At 24.3% G+C, this 18386-nt stretch overlaps 1 long non-coding RNA gene across 1 annotated transcript; it reads right to left on the minus strand.

Moving 5' to 3' along the window:
- Positions 1 to 5889: 5889 nt before the first annotated feature.
- LOC132931053 (uncharacterized) lies at positions 5890 to 10809 on the minus strand. The gene is made up of 3 exons (XR_009662322.1): positions 10654 to 10809; positions 10508 to 10552; positions 5890 to 6031 (listed from the first exon to the last, which is right to left on the minus strand). It is a non-coding gene; the product is annotated as an uncharacterized LOC132931053 (long non-coding RNA).
- Between the last annotated feature and the right edge of the window lie 7577 nt (positions 10810 to 18386).

The following is an 18386-nucleotide window of genomic DNA, read 5'->3' on the forward strand; positions in this document are numbered from 1 at the left end:
CTAAAAAAAAAAAATTAAAAACTGTCATTTTTATGTAATATTTTTTTGCGCGTGATTCTAACGTAAATGAAATATAAAATATAAACACGTGCTTTCAAAATTTTCTGTTATAATACTACTTGTGAAGAGTCCACATGTTTGCTTAATGTGAATAATTCTACTAGGTTAATGATAACGGGCGGTGATCGTTTGTGTGATGGTAATATTTTTAACCAAAAAAATAATAGTCAGGATTGGGGACTATCATTTGTACCATTAGAGTTAATAATAATAGTCATATAAAATTATGTTTTTTGAAGGATTTTACCCATGATTTTTAATTTAAAAGTATAGTGATTATTATAAAAATGATGTTCCACATATTAAATTTATGAAAATATATTTAAATATAATATACTTACTCGCAAATTCTAGAAATCAAATCATAAACATACTAATCAATATATTATTATATGTTATACTTTATGATACTATCTCTTAATATTATAAATAAGGTGAATTCTTGATATTGTTTTTATACAAATATATCAATAAGCTAAAATTTTCAACAATTAACCAATAACGTTGGTGAAACACTAATACACTATTCCTATATAAATTCTGAGTATAGCGATGAAAATATTTATTTATTAATATTTAATTTTAATTACAATATTAAAAGGAAGTTTTAATAGGTTAAACATTGGTAATCCTCATCATTCTTTCATGTGGTTTATCAGTATAGTATAGTTTATGTTAAATATTGAAACTTAATATGGATAATTATTTTGAGAAGAAAAATTTTATTTTTTATTATTAAAAAATATAACTTATTACGTACCTGATTCTTCTAATAGAATATAAAATAAAAAAAAATAATAACATTAGTTACAAAATATGTAGGTATAATTGCCCAACTATATATGGTAAATTATTGTGTTTAAAATAATTAACGTATACAAATCGAAGTCTATCAATATTAATACTGCAACTTATGAATAATCAGAGTTTCGTTATGTTAAGAAATTCCGTAGAAAAGCTACTTAAACTTTAAACTTTAAAATATATTCTTTTAAAGTAAACACACAAATTTCAATTAGTAATCAAAACGTACTAAAGTAAAAATCTTTGGATGTTAAATTATTTTTTTTAATCAGTTAGAACATTTTTAACAAGTATTAAATTAATGTTTCAAGAGAAACGTGCAAATTTAATTTTGCAAAAATTAATAATATTAAACTATTAAATAAGAACCAACTTATTGCACCATAAATATAAGGTATCATTCCTTAGTAATCTCTGATTTATCTAACCATGTATATTGTAGGTATATAGCACCTATATTTCTTAATATTTTTTTAATTATTTTTTAGTTTCTTCTAGGGAGTTTGGACTTTCCACGTTTCGACCTGACATAATTGAATTATTTAAATTACTCACACATCTGTGCCAGCATTTAGAAGTTCGTAGTACGAATGTGACAAGAGAGTTAGGTTATTGACTATAGTGGTTAGTGACTAAAGAGTAATAACTAATAATAATAGCAATTGTTATCGGCCGATCATCGTCGTCGACGTACGGCGATAACACGAACGAAAATAGTATATATTGCCAGAAACATAATAATAGATAATAGATAACAGTTAGATTTTTATCTGGATAAGATAATACTCAACACTCTCAACGCTGTATATAGATCCTAAGGAGCTTAATATTGTAGCTTAGAACCAAACAATTCTAGTTAGTTCACAATTAAAAATAACAGTATTTATTAACCATCATTTGGTTAATTAATTAAATATTGATTTAAAAATATAATAATTACTCTGAACATTGTATTCTGAAAAAAGTTATTATAATTTTTAGTTATAACTTTACATTAAACATATATATATATAAATTAAGGTGTTTTATTAATTATCGGAGATTAAAATTATTTTGTATAAGATAATTCTTAAAATTCAACAACTTATTGGTTTTGATTAAACTGTACATTTTACTTTATAAATGATAGCTACATTTATCAGTATCAGTGATGAACGATAAAAGAGTAAAACCGATGATTCAGTGTACTGTAAATGTAGTTATCAGAATATTGAGAAAGAAGTATTTTTACTATTCCAATCAATGAAATAAAAACATATTTTCTCATATCAAATTAAAAACTGTAAGCCATATGTCAAAATACCATAAATATAAACAAAAAATAAAACAACAACGCACGTACCGGTGACACCTGTAGGCAATAATTTTTTAGTTGATTTTTAATATATGTAAAATATATTCTTTATACTGTCTGGGTGATTATTTTATTGAAATACCTTCATTATTTAAAATGTATTTTATTTTATGAACATTGACATTCATTGTTAATCTTATATTCTGAAGCAGAATATTTTTCGGACTATTTCAATGCATCAAAATTGATAATCGGACGAGTATTCGGTGAGTAAAGTGAAGTACTACATGATACCCTGTAAAATATTGGTCTACTACACTGCAAACTTTAACTTAAAATATATATTATTACCAGAACACAAAACTTTATGTATTTGCATATTTTATCGGGATATAGGTAGGAGAAATAGTATTCGATACATATTTATTTTTTGATAAAATGATTTCAAATTTCAAATTTTTTATCGCATATTATTAAGATTTATTTTCTTCGCGTCATACATATATTGAAAAGATTTATTCATTTTCTTGCATATTCTATAATTTATAAATTTAAGTAATAAGAAAAATGAAATCATATGACATAATTTATAAATTACTCGTCCGAATTCTGATTTTAATGTATCGAAATAATTGCAAAATAATTTGCTTCAAAATATTAAATTTTAAATGTATGCTGTTATTTACAAAAGTATAAACCATGCAAATATCTATAGATAAAAATTATATATAAATAAAACTTATTAAAAATATGTTGTTTATTAACTGTAAATTATAAAAAATATTTTCTAAAACACAATTATACATACAAATAAAATTTGAAAATACTAATTCTAAATTGTCTTTTTAATAAATATAGAATCTGTTTAATTATGAATTGCCAATCAAATATGTGTGGTTTTTAACTAGGTATCGACCTTTCGAATGCTCTTTTTTAACAATAGAAGACATGATTGTAGTATAAAATTTGCGGTTATGAACGGTAAGTCAATGATTATGACGTCCGTCGAAATAATAATAGATATAAGACTTATCAAATTAATTCTTAATTCAATATTCTTTTCGTAATTTCAGTTCTAAATTATTATAGATGCTGTAAGTTTATGGTGACGATTGCCTCGCATAATAAGAAACAATACTAAGAGAGCATGATAAAGGCCGATGATGACAAAGCCACAAAAGGTGCACAATAAGCGAACATTTTAAAATTACACTCAGCTACAGCATCCTAGCGAAATTATCAGAATAATACGAGTATATACAATAGATACGACGTTTATTGAAAATTGTAAAAATCGCGAAGACAAACAAATACATAGTGTCTGAGCTGTACAATTTATTCGGCGATGCGCTATAGCTTAAAAAGGAAAATATTGTTACCAAAAACAAAATTGTAACACGCAACGAACCGATATCGCAATTACAATGATAATAAATACAACAATAGTATTGAAAAGTCCAATTAAAAAAATTATAAATTGGTTCTGTGTTTAGCATATAGGAAAAAAATTGATTTAAAAAAAAATCAAATTAAGAACTTTTCTTTTAGAGTATACGCATTTCGGTAACGCAAATTTGAAATTTCATAAAAATAAAATTAAAAACACTAATAGTATTACGTACCGGATATATTAGCTAAACAATAATTTTAATCGTTACTAATTAGTTATAATAACAATTAATAAATATTAAAATCTATTAAGAATTAAGAATTATCAAAATATCAAATTATTCATTATTTCGGTATAGAGAAACTGCTTAAGCTTAAAACTTCGAAATTTTATGATATCTTTTTTTAAAGTAAAAAAAAATATTAGATTCGAATCAATATTTTCTTCGTTAGAGTCATTTGGTTGTTAATTTTTACGTAATTAGACATTTTTAAATGTAGATTTCATGAAAAATAAAATTAGGTATTTAATTTAAGCATTAAATTATTAACATGTCGAAAATAAGATTTTATTTGGTAACCTATAACTAATTGTTCCATGTAGATAGCATTTAATACTGTAGTTTAGAACTAAACAAATCTATTTAGATGACAATTAAATAATAGCTGAATAAAATACCAATTTAAAAAATATTATAAATACATACATATTTGAACTACAAGAACAAGTTATTACAATAATTGTTAGTAATAAAGCAATAAATGAAAAAAAAAAAAAACAATAACTTAAAATGTACATAATATATAATAAAATTTGTGTTTTAAATAATCTACCTAACCTTAAATGTGCATATCGGTTATATAAATTATATTTATCCCTAATATAAATTATGAATATAAATCCTACTTAATATGAATAGTATCTATATCTTCATATTCATGTCTACCATTATAGGAAATTGTGAAATACTCAGATTTTACATTGTTTTTAGCAGGCTACCGTTATGGTAAGTAAGGTAATTCTCGTAGTGTTACAACAGGTTACCTAACCTGTCGAAAACTGAACTTCAGCAATTTTATACAAAAAAATAAACTGACAATGTTGCAGTTAGAATCATTTTTCTGTTCAAAAAACAAAATATAAAACACACATTCTTTAAAATGCTCCACTTAGAATCTAAAATTGTAGGTCCTTCACACGTAATGCATAAATTATGTACAAAATAAAGAAATAATACGTACGTTCTGTATCTGCGAACAATAATAGTTTAGTTCATTTTTAATAAGAAGGTAAAATTATAATACACAATAGACATTTTACAGGCAATATGTTCCTGCCCAGCCACGTGGCCCATTTCTTATACACAAAAAAAACCCATTGGGATTATAGAATATGTTGAGCCAGTGATTCCTACTTAGTTGTCACGTCGGACAAATTAGTCAAGATTCTAGAAGATATAGATATCTCGTCAGATTCTCATTTGTTTTACATACAATTTATGATAGAAATTTTAGCAAAATAACAGTAATTTATCAAATTATAATTTAGCGTATTATATTCTAAGTAAACATCTCTTATTTATTTTTTAACTTAAAAGATTCCTATGTTTTAATTCTTAAAAATATAACTTTATTGTAAAATTCACGCAACAATATACATCAAGAGAAACAAAAATTAAAAAAACAATAAATAAATATTTACCAATATTGTCTACAAAAAAAATGTATATAATATCGTAGTATTAATAAAATTGTAATATTATACCAAAGTTAATTTGCATTAGTGTTTAAAGTGGAAACCTAAATTCAAATTGGTAAAAAAAATATACATACCAAATATTTCTGAAAAAAAAGATGTTATTGGATAAATAAAAATGATTTAAGCAATTTGAAAAGTGAGATTAATATTTTGAACTTGATAAATTATAATGACACAAGAGCAGCATATTATTATTTTTTCATTTATATTGATTCCTGTTTTTTTTTATATGTTGAAAATTTATAAAATATATTATGAAAAACGTATCACATAAAAATATAGAATAAAATTGTAAAATGAGCAATACAATTAAAATAACAAACAAATTACGTACTATAGAGTTCCCCTAAATAAAAAAATACATAATATAGGTATGAGTGATTATTTTTTAAGTTTAATTTAATTATTTTAAATAAACCTTATACAATTTAGTTTACGTACTTAGTAAATCTATTTAAAAACAGTTAAAATAATATATTGTTAATAACATAAATCATAATAACATAATACAAATATATTTTATCACGATATAATCTCAAGATTTTTAATCGTCGCTTAACAAAATCAAATAACGATAACCGGATTTGAAATGTATATTTCAATTTTTGTTACAGAATGCAAGAACGATATTTCAAATAGCAGCAATTTATTCATTTAATTTATAATTGACTTCAATACATCAAAGTATAAAAATATTTAATATTTACCTTGCCCACCTTCACCATCTATAAAAACAAATATATAATTTCTGATTAATATATTAATTCTAATACACCACTAATTTTTTATGATTTAGTTTATTTTCTTCTTTAAACAAAAACGACGCACCAACATTTCAGCTTATAAACTTGTAAAAGTTATAACTTATAAGTTATTTAACTATCTGTATCTCTTGTAAATTTAAATATTTTGCTCCTACTCAACAGTCAACAGTAGTAATCACAGTTTTTGTTTACATAAGATTTCAAATTTCATTGAAAATCGATATTATATACGGTCAATAAAATCATAAACCATTACTTAAAAATATTCTAAGTCTATAATACAGTCGACTCTCGATAATTCAAAGCTTCAATAATTTGAAAACTTCGGTAATTCGAAGTAAATAATCGGTCACTTGAAAGCCACGCGGTAATTCGAACAAAAACAACGCATTTAAGTACAGTCGGTAATTCGAAATTAAATTTTGGGAAAATTGACCACTAACACATGACAATTCGAAGTATCATTCGTTCAACGCTCGGAAATTCGAAGTATATATTCAAAAATGAAACTAAAGTCAATGAAGCAGAAAACCATTACAGATTTCTTCATAAAATAATAATCTTTTATAATAATAATTAAATTTACATAGTATAATAAATTATTATATAGTTTTATTTAAAATGTAAAAATAATAAATAACTCTAATATGTACCTTCTAATTTACTGAATTAATTATTATGTACAATACTACATTTTTTTTCTTAACTTTATAATTCAAATTTTTTTTTGCCCTCTTGTTATTTTGAACTACTTAACAATTCGAATTCGAAATTTTTCAACAGTACCGTCAACTTCGAATTATCAATAGTCGACTGTAGTATAATACAGCTATACTAAACAACTTGAAATTCAATAAATTTAAACTAATAATTAGATATGTCTATATAAAATGTATCAGAAAAGCAAACACTCACCAAGCACTTTAGCTATAAAGTAAAATAGTTATGTATTAGTATATGGTTAAAAATGATTGATAATGGTGAAAAAAAATTAGCGTTATACCGTTATAAGAGTATACAATTAAAAAATGTGGGTAGCAATCAAATATATTTTAGTATCTAACCGAACTCTAACGTAACTCTTTGATTATAATATATCGAAGGTTTCACGAACGAAGTACATATTTTTAATATTTTTTGAACTACAAAAGTTCATGAGTATTATTTTGCCTTTTCAATAGATTTTTTATTTTATAATTCTTGTAAAACTTGTTTAAACAGAATTTTTCTTGTAATGCTAATTACAGAATTATAATTTGTATTATCCCAAATTTTACAATTTCTTTTTAAACTTCTAATTTTATATGTTTATGGAATTTCAACTAATTCGATTTCAATTCAGTTCTTTTTATTTAAAACCAGATTCAACTATCAAACTCGAACTAAACGATTTAATTTCAGACTGTTTTTTTATACTTCAAAGAGTTCGACTCACTTCTAATAAAAATCAATTATTTATGTTTATAAATCAATTTTCAAATAATAAAGTTATGCTGATTAAAAATCAAAAATAATTTATGGTTAAAAACATTTTTTTTACTAACTAACTAAAATATACACTCATTATATATTTAATTAAAAATGTAATGATATCTGAAACGGTTTATAGATTACTGGTTCGTTATTGATTTGTCACAGATGATGAATTTAATATTTAGTAGTTTAGATATTGAAGTTAGTATTAAAAGCAGTTTACTCTAAATTTATAAAATATATTACCTAAATTCGGTAATCTACTTCATCGATAAAATCTTATAGGTACTTACAGTCTGTAAACCGTTACAGAATTATAAAAATCCTATTAAACTCGTTTAATAAATAAAACAATTAAAAAAAATCACAGATAATACACACCCGTACGATCTAAAATAACTATATATAAATAATGATTATTTACAATAATAACAGAAAGCAACATTTGTTTTTATATTTATGAAAATATAAACATAGTGTATTGGAATGATAAATATATTTCAGAAACCGATTTTTGATGGTTATTGTAACGTCACAATCCAACTCTGGCAATATTTATTCGAGTGGTTTTATCGGACGTCAAACGTGAGCACATTAGTAGGTCGATCTTCGAAACGCTTATTCGTTGTGTTGTCATCAATTTACGTTACGCATACTTGATGTTGTCGGGGTGAAAAATATGATTTTATTTAAACATGGAGAGAGGTGCGTATTACGGAAATAATACAAATGAATACAATATAAAATAATAAGGACGAATATGATATAAAAAAAACTATTATTTGTTTTGTAAAAAATAGTAACTGCGACGGTCGGCGAGACCAGTAAATTAGTGAAATCGCTGTATCGCTATTGAACAATAAAATATATAATCAGTGACAACACAACGAACTAAAAGTTAGTGTTTCAGTATCCTACTGCTGTTAGCACGGCTACTTATTAACCAGTAAGCTAAACTTATTATAACAAGAAAATCAGTAAAATATTCAGTCAATTATAGTGTAAGCAGAAAAATGCAATAGGGAAATTTAAAATACGTAAAATATTAATCTACAAGGTAGGCAGGCAATGGTAATATAAAAGTGTACAAATTTTAGATTGATAGAATTCATTGTAAAACATTTACATTTTTAATTTAAAATAAATTGTTTAAAAGTTGTTTCTTAGAGCCTATTATATTTAAGAGTTTTCTGAAATGTATAGAAAATAGTTGCTATTTTTTTTTAATAAGTGTACAACGAATAAAACATGACAACTCATTTAATAATGTGTTATACAAATTTAATTAAATTAATGTATAAATCCACTATAGTTGGTACTAAAAATTGCATTAAGTTATTTTCAAATCATTACCATCTTCTTTCTGTTTTTTATCTACCGACACATCATCTGTAAATGTATTATATTAATGTGAAATTAATTAGTAAAAATTAATAAATATTAGTCAATTTTAATTGCATATTTTATTTTAACTGTTCCCTAATATAATTTTTGACCAGCAACCTATACATTTAGTACATTTTGATATGCACTATTAAGTTTTGCCAGTGGTACTTATTTTTTTAGTTAATTTTTTAATGTTTTTAAGGTCATCAACTTTCGAGCCCTAATAATTATTATATTGTAAAATAGTCTCAAATATAAACTAATATCCTTCAAAAAAGGTTATTAAAATAACTATCCCGTCTTTTAAAGCTACTTACCCGAAAATCTAGCAATATTTATTAGTATATCTGTTAAAATTATAAATAATTTTATTTCAATAATTATATAACACTATGCTTGAGTTGCATGAACAATTGATAGTTTTCCGCTCCAAAAATATTATATGATCTATAATAATATATTTTATCGATAGTTACAAAGTTCCTAGGTTACTTTTGAACCACTAATCACCTAATTCGACTAGATTGAATTTTGTATCAGAAACTAATCTTAAAGTTGGATATTCTATCACATTTTCCACTATTTATTGTTAAAAGAAACACACGCGCACAAACAGAAAAACACAAACATCATTGTAAAATCGGTATTTTAATCTCTCTTCTGAAAATCTAATATATAACCTACATTATTGTATACGTTACGCATTTAACTGCTATAGATACATAGTTTAAATTCTTTTATTAAAAATATTCATTTTTTCGGTTCAAACAGTTAATGTGATATAAAGTAATTAGGAGAGTGACAAATAAATTACATACCTACACACATTCCAACTTATTATTTTATACATAATTATAAAGAATTGTAAATACATATCAGAAGCCTCGACCATCATTTATGGATACACAATATAATATATTATGAACATTTTAATACTTAGTATTAGGACTATTTTAAGTTAGATACTATATTATGTGTACTAATAATAAATTAAAATATATTACATTTACAATTGGCTGAAAAAAAAATAATATATACAGCATTAATAATTATTATGATATGCATTTTTTTACTTGAGAATAGAAATAATTCAACTATCTCTCCGATTATTTTAGATACACTTTTTCAAATTTAAACGATTATATTAATTTTATTGTAAACTGATGTAGAAAAAACAATATTAAAATAATAGTTTGTAGATATCGTAACACCACATCAGGTGTATAATATTTCTTGACTAACACAATGTTCATTGAGTTCTGAGTATAAACAAATTTAGCGAAGTGAAGATTTAATATTTTTTCTAAAATCATACACAATATAATTTCCTATCTATTCCCCCCCCCCCCCGGAAATAAATCCTGGGTACGGGAACTGAAAGTAATAATCAATTAATAATTATAATTTATTTTTGTTTCTAGTTTATAGTAAATCTTCAATATCTAGTTTCAGTTTATAAATAATATGTAAACGATTCTTCATTTCTAGACATTATTGTATAATACACCATTTAAATATCAATGAAATACAAATGTTTGAAAAAAAATACTTATTACACATAAATAAATTTGACCATACCAGCATAATCCAATACAAAATTACCATCGTTATGTAGTGAAATTTCTAAAATTGTAAAAAATGGTATAAGTTATTTACAAATATCAATATATAAATAATAATTATTATAAAAAAAAAATAATTTTTATCAATAAATATGAACATACCAACATAACTCTGGGTATATTCTGTGAATGCAGTTGTTGGAATAATTAAAATTTCAAGAACCATAAATGTAATAGTTATAAAAAAGTGCTTAGAAAAATGCATTTTAATTATTTAATACGCAGAAAGAATATAAATTATGCGAAAAACTTAAAAAATGAATTAAGAATAAAAATCATTCTCAAGCTCTTTTATAAGCGGTTCCTTCATAACCCACCATGAAATGCAAAATAAATAACTAATTTACAAATATTTAATAACAAATATGCTATGACGACAACTACTATTCATTATTTCTTTCTAATTGTTGATATTATATTGCGTAAATGTTATATTAACACAATTTGGACGAATTTATCATTTTTATTTCGTTACAAAACTTACGACAATCGTTTGTTTGTATAATTATAACAATAAGATTTTCTTAATATAGTTTTTGAATCATACTATTTCGTGTTGATAGTTTATTTTTTAATCGGAACAAAATTTAATCTGTATTCACATGTTATACAATAATTAAATTTGATGAGATTTAATTGACAAAATTATGGAATTCACCCAATGAAGGTATACTATGGAGTGTGTAGAGCCCGTGGAAAGTGCAATTAATGAGTTAGTTGTGTCCCAATGATAAATGTAGGGTAAACGAATTGTGTCCCAATTGTTTTATGAAGTTTTCCACACGTTATGTGTGTTGATAAAATATAATCAATATTTTACACAACTATAATAAACGTATAAAATTATAAAAACGGTATCATTTAAATTTTTGCCTAATATGTCATAACCAAGGATAGAGACTTTATGCACTAAAAAACCTTGAAATATGCATGCATTTATGCACTAACCAACTTCTAAATATGTTATTGAAATTTGCTAATTTTAAAATGTTTATTTTATATGAATAAAACTATCATACTAATATCTGAGGTCCAGAAAATCTATTTAAAATTAAATTTCTTTTAAAAAAATTATAAACCTACATCTTTATATAAATAATTTTCAAATAAACACTTAATAATGAAAATTGATCAAGTACGCAAAACATGAACATAAATATATACTATGTTTTTAATCGATATTGAAAAATATGTGAACTCCTAGAAGTCCCCAGCCATTGCCATATTATAAAAATTATTTATGTAGTTATTTTTCTTTTTTATTTATCGTAGACCGTCTACTACTGTAGACGCAACAACATTGATTATTGTTCGGTCAGATTGGTAATTTTACTATAAAAATATGACAATATGATCGTTTTATTCTTCGTGTAAAATATAATATATATTTTAATATATTATAATATAACATACCTTTACAATTGTTATAGACAAAATTCTCAATGTGAATTTATAAAAATTGTTTTACTTACATTTTTACCCGATATGTAATATTAAATTTTTATTGTGTAGTTCTTTATAATTTCAATTTATATTAGTTAGACCAAACTTGTGTGTAATCGGGAAAGAACTGGGAGACACAATTCAGTATTTGGGACAAAACTCGTTTGCAGTCATTTAAAGCTTAATACAACAGAATATTTAGAATAAATCTAAAATATCGAGATATTCGGACGTAAAAATCGTCAGAAAACGACCTTGCCTAACACTAGGAGTTTCATACTTTTGAAAATCCTGTTCTCCGCCCTCAATCAAAAAACTAATCTCTACGACCCATTACTAATATTTTCTTAGTTGTTAGTAATAACTTATTATGGTCCCCGCGTCTCTTGCTATAGGTAATATATTATTATAATATAATTAATAACAAAATATACATAACTTATTAGTCACGATATTTCAAAAATTTTAATTTCTTTTAACACGAGTGTAAACAATAGTATCTTATTTATTTAAAAAAATAATTAATATCGTCAGGTTCGTACTCGATGAATTTTAAATTATATTATACTAAGTAATGTAAATAATTTATATTATGGTGTTCTTCTAGGTAAAGTCTCAGGACTTTTATTTTTTATATTATACATCAACGACCTTTAGATCTTGAAAGCTATATTTTCTATATCGCCAATAACACTACGATCCTAATTCATGATTTAAATTAATTTAATGCGTAAAGTAACAACAATTTTGTCATTTATTAAGGATTGGTATAATGCAAACTTTAAAAATACATTTTTAAAAACATATTTTATCCCTTTTTTCGTATCAAAAGTTAAAAGTTTTGATATTAATGAATATATTAAAATAAGCGATGATACATGTCAAGAGATATACATATAATGGTTACTTGTATTTAGCTTCGGTAAATATTTAGGTATGCTCAGAACTACATTAAACGCATCACTCAGGATAGCGTTTAAGAAAACTTTTCATATGAATACAGATATACTTTATATTACTTATGATCTACTTATTGAATTTGGAGAAATCTCATGTAAAAAAAGTAGGTAATAAGAAATCTGCTTTTTAAAAATTTAAATGTTAGCCGATTTAGGCGTATCCATCATGTATGATGTATGGTTTCGTGGTCATGTCGAATGGTGATGTATTGGACCGTCATATGTTTTGAATCATTTCGGATCAAAGAGTGGTTGAGTATCGTAGGGTTAGCGGGAGGTAATTATTGGAAATTTCGTTGACGGATTTCCGTAGTATATAATTTTGAGCTCTCATCGAGAAAATCGTAAGTCAATCGGTTTGCTACCTAACCTATATATTTTAACACATGTGTAAATAATTACGTGGTTATGTTTAGCAAAAAAATACTGCAAACTGGGTAATCACGTTTAGTGTATAATGACGCAAGTTTATTTATACTCTTAATAACGTCATAGTTAAAAATGTAGGTTAGGTAACCATAATTATTCTACACGACAACAAATTTACACTTGTTTAGATTAAATAAATATAATACTGAGTTTGAGGAAAAGATCTCTTAAATATAGTGTAACGTGGTCAGGGAAATATTGTTACGATATTAGTTATTCAGAGAAGGTTTTCCATTTCTTATTGATAGATTTCCGTAGCTGGGGGTTATAGCACTACGTTTAAGGTTTTATCAATAATAACGTTTGGTTTATACATCATTATAATATCATAATATTTAAAATACTAAAATAGTACTTAAATTTAAAGCTAAAAATATTATCTAGAAACTGTTATGCGGTTTTATTGATATTATCATTTCAAAATGAGTTATGAACATTTTAAAGTTGTAATATTTTATATAGCTATAATTTATTTTAAAACGATAATATCAATAAAACCGCATAACAGTTTCTAGATAATATTCTAAGCTATAAATTTGATAGTAGGTAAATTTACTCTAGAATTCAAGCTAACACAATCTTTTTTTGGAAACATGTCTTGATTTTTTTAAAATAATATTAAAAATATGAAAATCAAGACGTATATATAAACACTGCACAAAATATTTTATATTTTTGTCTTTTCTATACACTATTTGGAGTACCCGTGTCAATGGCTTTATAATTTTAGACTTAATATTATGATATCTATAGAATTAGTATATGTATATTATTGTGTACATTCAACATTATAGTTATTTATTAGAAATATTTTATAATATTTTAAACAAAATGCATGTAATTTCAATAATTAAATCGTATTCTTAAAAAACTAGAATATAATAGTCATTAGCAGCGTGGCAGAAGAGTACTTAAACAGTCTGCTTATCACCGCACACAATTTAGAAAACAAAATTATCTCTGTTCTCTCCAAAAGTTTTTTTTTAATATCTTATTTAGACGATTTTATATAATTTATCGAAAATTACAAAAATCATCATCTTTAAAAGCTAATAACTTACTCATTTTTTATATTAGGAAAAACTCTCTGAGAGAACACAGGTAATAATATTCTTTATATTCTGTAAAAATTTTGTTTTTCAAAAGTTAATGTATCTTGAGTGGTTCTAATTCTTGTAAATGCTTTCTCCACGTTCGAAATATGGGCATGAGAGGTCCTCTTAATAACGTCATATTTCATATTAATTTTTTATTTTTGGAGGAAAAGAGTGTCGTGCGAATTTCGAAACTAGACTTGCGAATTCGTGCAAATTGCGTGCTAAATATCTGTAAAAAATGCTTAATTTCAAGATTAATAACCGTTGTTTAACATAATAAACGGGTGTACTGTGTTTGCGCCTAAATACCGTATTTGCGCCTATATGTAAAAACCTCGATTATGCGCTTAATAATATTTTAATACGTTAAAATACTTGTTACGTTTGTTATTTTTATTAATATTTTAATTATTTTACTGTAAGTGAACATAATAATTTACGAGTATAACATATATATATGTAATGCACTTGGAAGGCAGATATGCCTTTGTAATTTATATTTAGTCATATTATATATATAATATAGATATAGATATCTACTGAATATGTCGACCGCTAAAATCAGATTTATAATATTTTTAAGGTGATTAAATAAGTAATATATAATAACCGAATGTGTAATTACAGAACATCAATTTATTTTTACTTTTTTACTACACAACTGTAGAATCTTATGAACTTACCTACTTTTTTTTTTTAAATATTGTACAATTTTGATTGAATTGTTTGTAATTTAGTACAAGTACATGTTTTTATAACAAAATAAAATATTTATATACTTTATAAATAATCTACATATTTTAAATTCGCCAAAAAAAATATTGTTATTTTCCCGTAAAATTATTTACTATCCCTTGCCTTTTATTACCATTACGCGTTTGGTTTAGTTACCTCTGCTTAGTTCTAGGTCCATAACGGCCGTAACCATTTTCTTCCAAAAACAAGATACAGTTTTCCTCCACTGTCCTTTTTCCTCCAAAAAAAAAGGTTGTTTTCCATTTTTCACCACATTATTTTTGACTAAAATTATGTCTATATTCCTCCAATATTTTAGCCAGTGTTGTAGTGTTGCATTCCGAATTATAAAGATAGTATATGGCTAAGATAGAAGGATCACATTTTGTACGTATCTGTAGATTAAATTCTGATAATTTCTAGGTATGTAATTACAAAATGTAAAATAATTATTCATATTATGTCTAATTTTTATTTTATTTAAACAGGTATTCATTTGTTACTTAAAATGACCTATAATTATAAAAAAATATAATATTATATACCTACCATAGTGATTTTAGTATATTTTATATTTTATTCAAAATGTTTACATATTGTCTGGTTGCATTATCATCAATCACTTATTATTAATAATTATTTTATTTATTGATTGATGCGTCTTTATCACCTTACGTATTTTTTTATTATATTCATTCAGTCATTCTGTTTTTAGCCACCCGCCAAGTTCGGCGCATACGGTGTATTTTACATGATAATTATAGTTGAAATATTTAATTTATTATTTTATTTTTAATTTAACATTCTGACAACGAATGACGATTTTATAATCTTTTTTTTTGGAGGAAAATGGATAATGGAAGAAAACGGTATCTCGTTTTTAGAGGGAAATGGACGCGCCCCTTATACATATTTACACTCAAATATGCAGATTAACACACTCACAATCATAAAATACCTCATCAGTATCGGACTGTGCAACTATATTTTGTATTTATATTATTAAGTTATTAATAAATAACAACATAAAACCTAAATGTATTTAAAATTAAAAAATAGATTTTGTTGAGAAAAAAAATGTATCTCTCATTTTTGATTGTATATTACATTAAATAAAGAAAATACAAATATAATATAAATCTAAATGTACATAAATATATTTTATTCTTTATTGCATTATTATTACAAAAATGATTCTTAATTAGGTAATGTATTTGAATGAAACACTTTATTTACGCTTGATTGTAAATGTACTATTTAAAGTCCTTATACTAAATAATATGGATATATATACTAAATAGAACATAAATTAAAATTAGTAATTAAAAAAAAAAAATTAACAAATATCTGGGCTATTGCATTGAATAAAACTTTTTTAGTAAGTTTCATTGAAATAGTCATCACTACATCGTCTTAAGGACCGACGTAAAAATGGTAGTATAAAATTGTTTGTGAGAAGAATTTTCTAACCCACTGTTAACAGCACAAAATGTGGTCACCGGGCCTGATGGATGGTGTATATAAACTAAAAAATTAATTTGAATTAGATTAGTTGAATGTTTACCAACATAATATCTTAAGAATCGTTTATAGGTATACAAATAATATGAAGGTAAGGTTTTCCCTCAAACCCTGTAACATTTTATTCAATACTTTATTCAAGCAATGATACCGGGATCGCAGGTAGTGTCGATGACTACAATAATCTGAGGCCAATATATATACAGATTATTGATTACAGTATACTCATTCAAATTATTTGTAAACCTACACTTAATTATTACTTTAAACACAAAATCATAACAGAACCCAGTTATTATTTTGCAACAAGTAACATGATCAAAATATATACTACATATAACCACATATATGTAATATTTTGGTATTTATAGTTAATATTGGTATAAAATAATTCATACGATCTCGAGTAACTGGATCAATGATAGCCTTTTTGTATACGATTGCCATAGCTGTTAAAAATAAACTGCATTATGATAAATATCTTATTTTTAATGATGTAATTATTTTATACTATAATAGTGAGGATAACAGTAACAATTATCACATATTTTTTTTGTAGATAAAAATGAGGTGAAATTTAATAAATGTAATTAATCTTTATAAAGATAACAACATCGTCACACATTTCACAATTATACTAATTAATATCACTATACATAACAATACCGTTAAGTTCAAAATATTGTATTATTTTTTTGAAAATATTATGGGCTAATACATGTTTATAATTTTTATAATTTGATATTAATTTATATAATATATTTTATGGTTTGAGCAATCTAATTGGTTGGTAGCATAGTTAATTTAATTTGTTATCTGTCAATATGTTTCCTACATATTAACAAAGTTTTGTATTTACTTATTCAAATTTTACACATGGCATTTTTACCAAGAAAAACTTTTTTAAATTGTTATATCTGGTCACCATATTATATACATATAGTTGATTGAATATTTAGATTTTATATTATACGTTAATATTATGATGAAATAACATAATTTCACGACGAATAGCAATATTAATTGTTTTGTTATAATTTAAAACTTTTTTCGCGGTGAGTTAGTATTGACAAAAAAGTGATTAATAGTAATATTAATGTAAAATATAATATTAATTTTATACATATATGACGTAAAAACATATGAAATGGATACGATAAAAATGCAATAAACCTACAGTAATACTAATACCATAACCAATGCCCTAAGCTAACCTATTGGCTATGGGCTATTATACTATAATACGTTTTTAAATAGCAAAAACCAACAGTTTACTTAATGATTAGACTGACAAATCGTCTTAAAACAATTAAGTTAAAAACATACGTACTTAGTACTGCTTTTCCTAAAAAAAAAAAATTAAAAACTGTCATTTTTATATAATATTTTTTTGTGCGTGATTCTAACGTAAATCAAATATAAAATATAAACACGCCCTTTCAAAATTTTCTGTTATAATACTACTTGTGAAGAGTCCACATGTTTGCTTAATGTGAATAATTCTACTAGGTTAATGATAACGGGCGGTGATCGTTTGTGTGATGGTAATATTTTTAACCAAAAAAATAATAGTCAGAATTGGGGACTATCATTTGTACCATTAGAGTTAATGATAATAATAGTCATACACAATTATGTTTATTGAAGGATT

Source organism: Rhopalosiphum padi, chromosome 4, assembly GCF_020882245.1.
Source record: "Rhopalosiphum padi isolate XX-2018 chromosome 4, ASM2088224v1, whole genome shotgun sequence".
NCBI classification, from domain to species: Eukaryota; Metazoa; Arthropoda; class Insecta; order Hemiptera; family Aphididae; genus Rhopalosiphum; species Rhopalosiphum padi.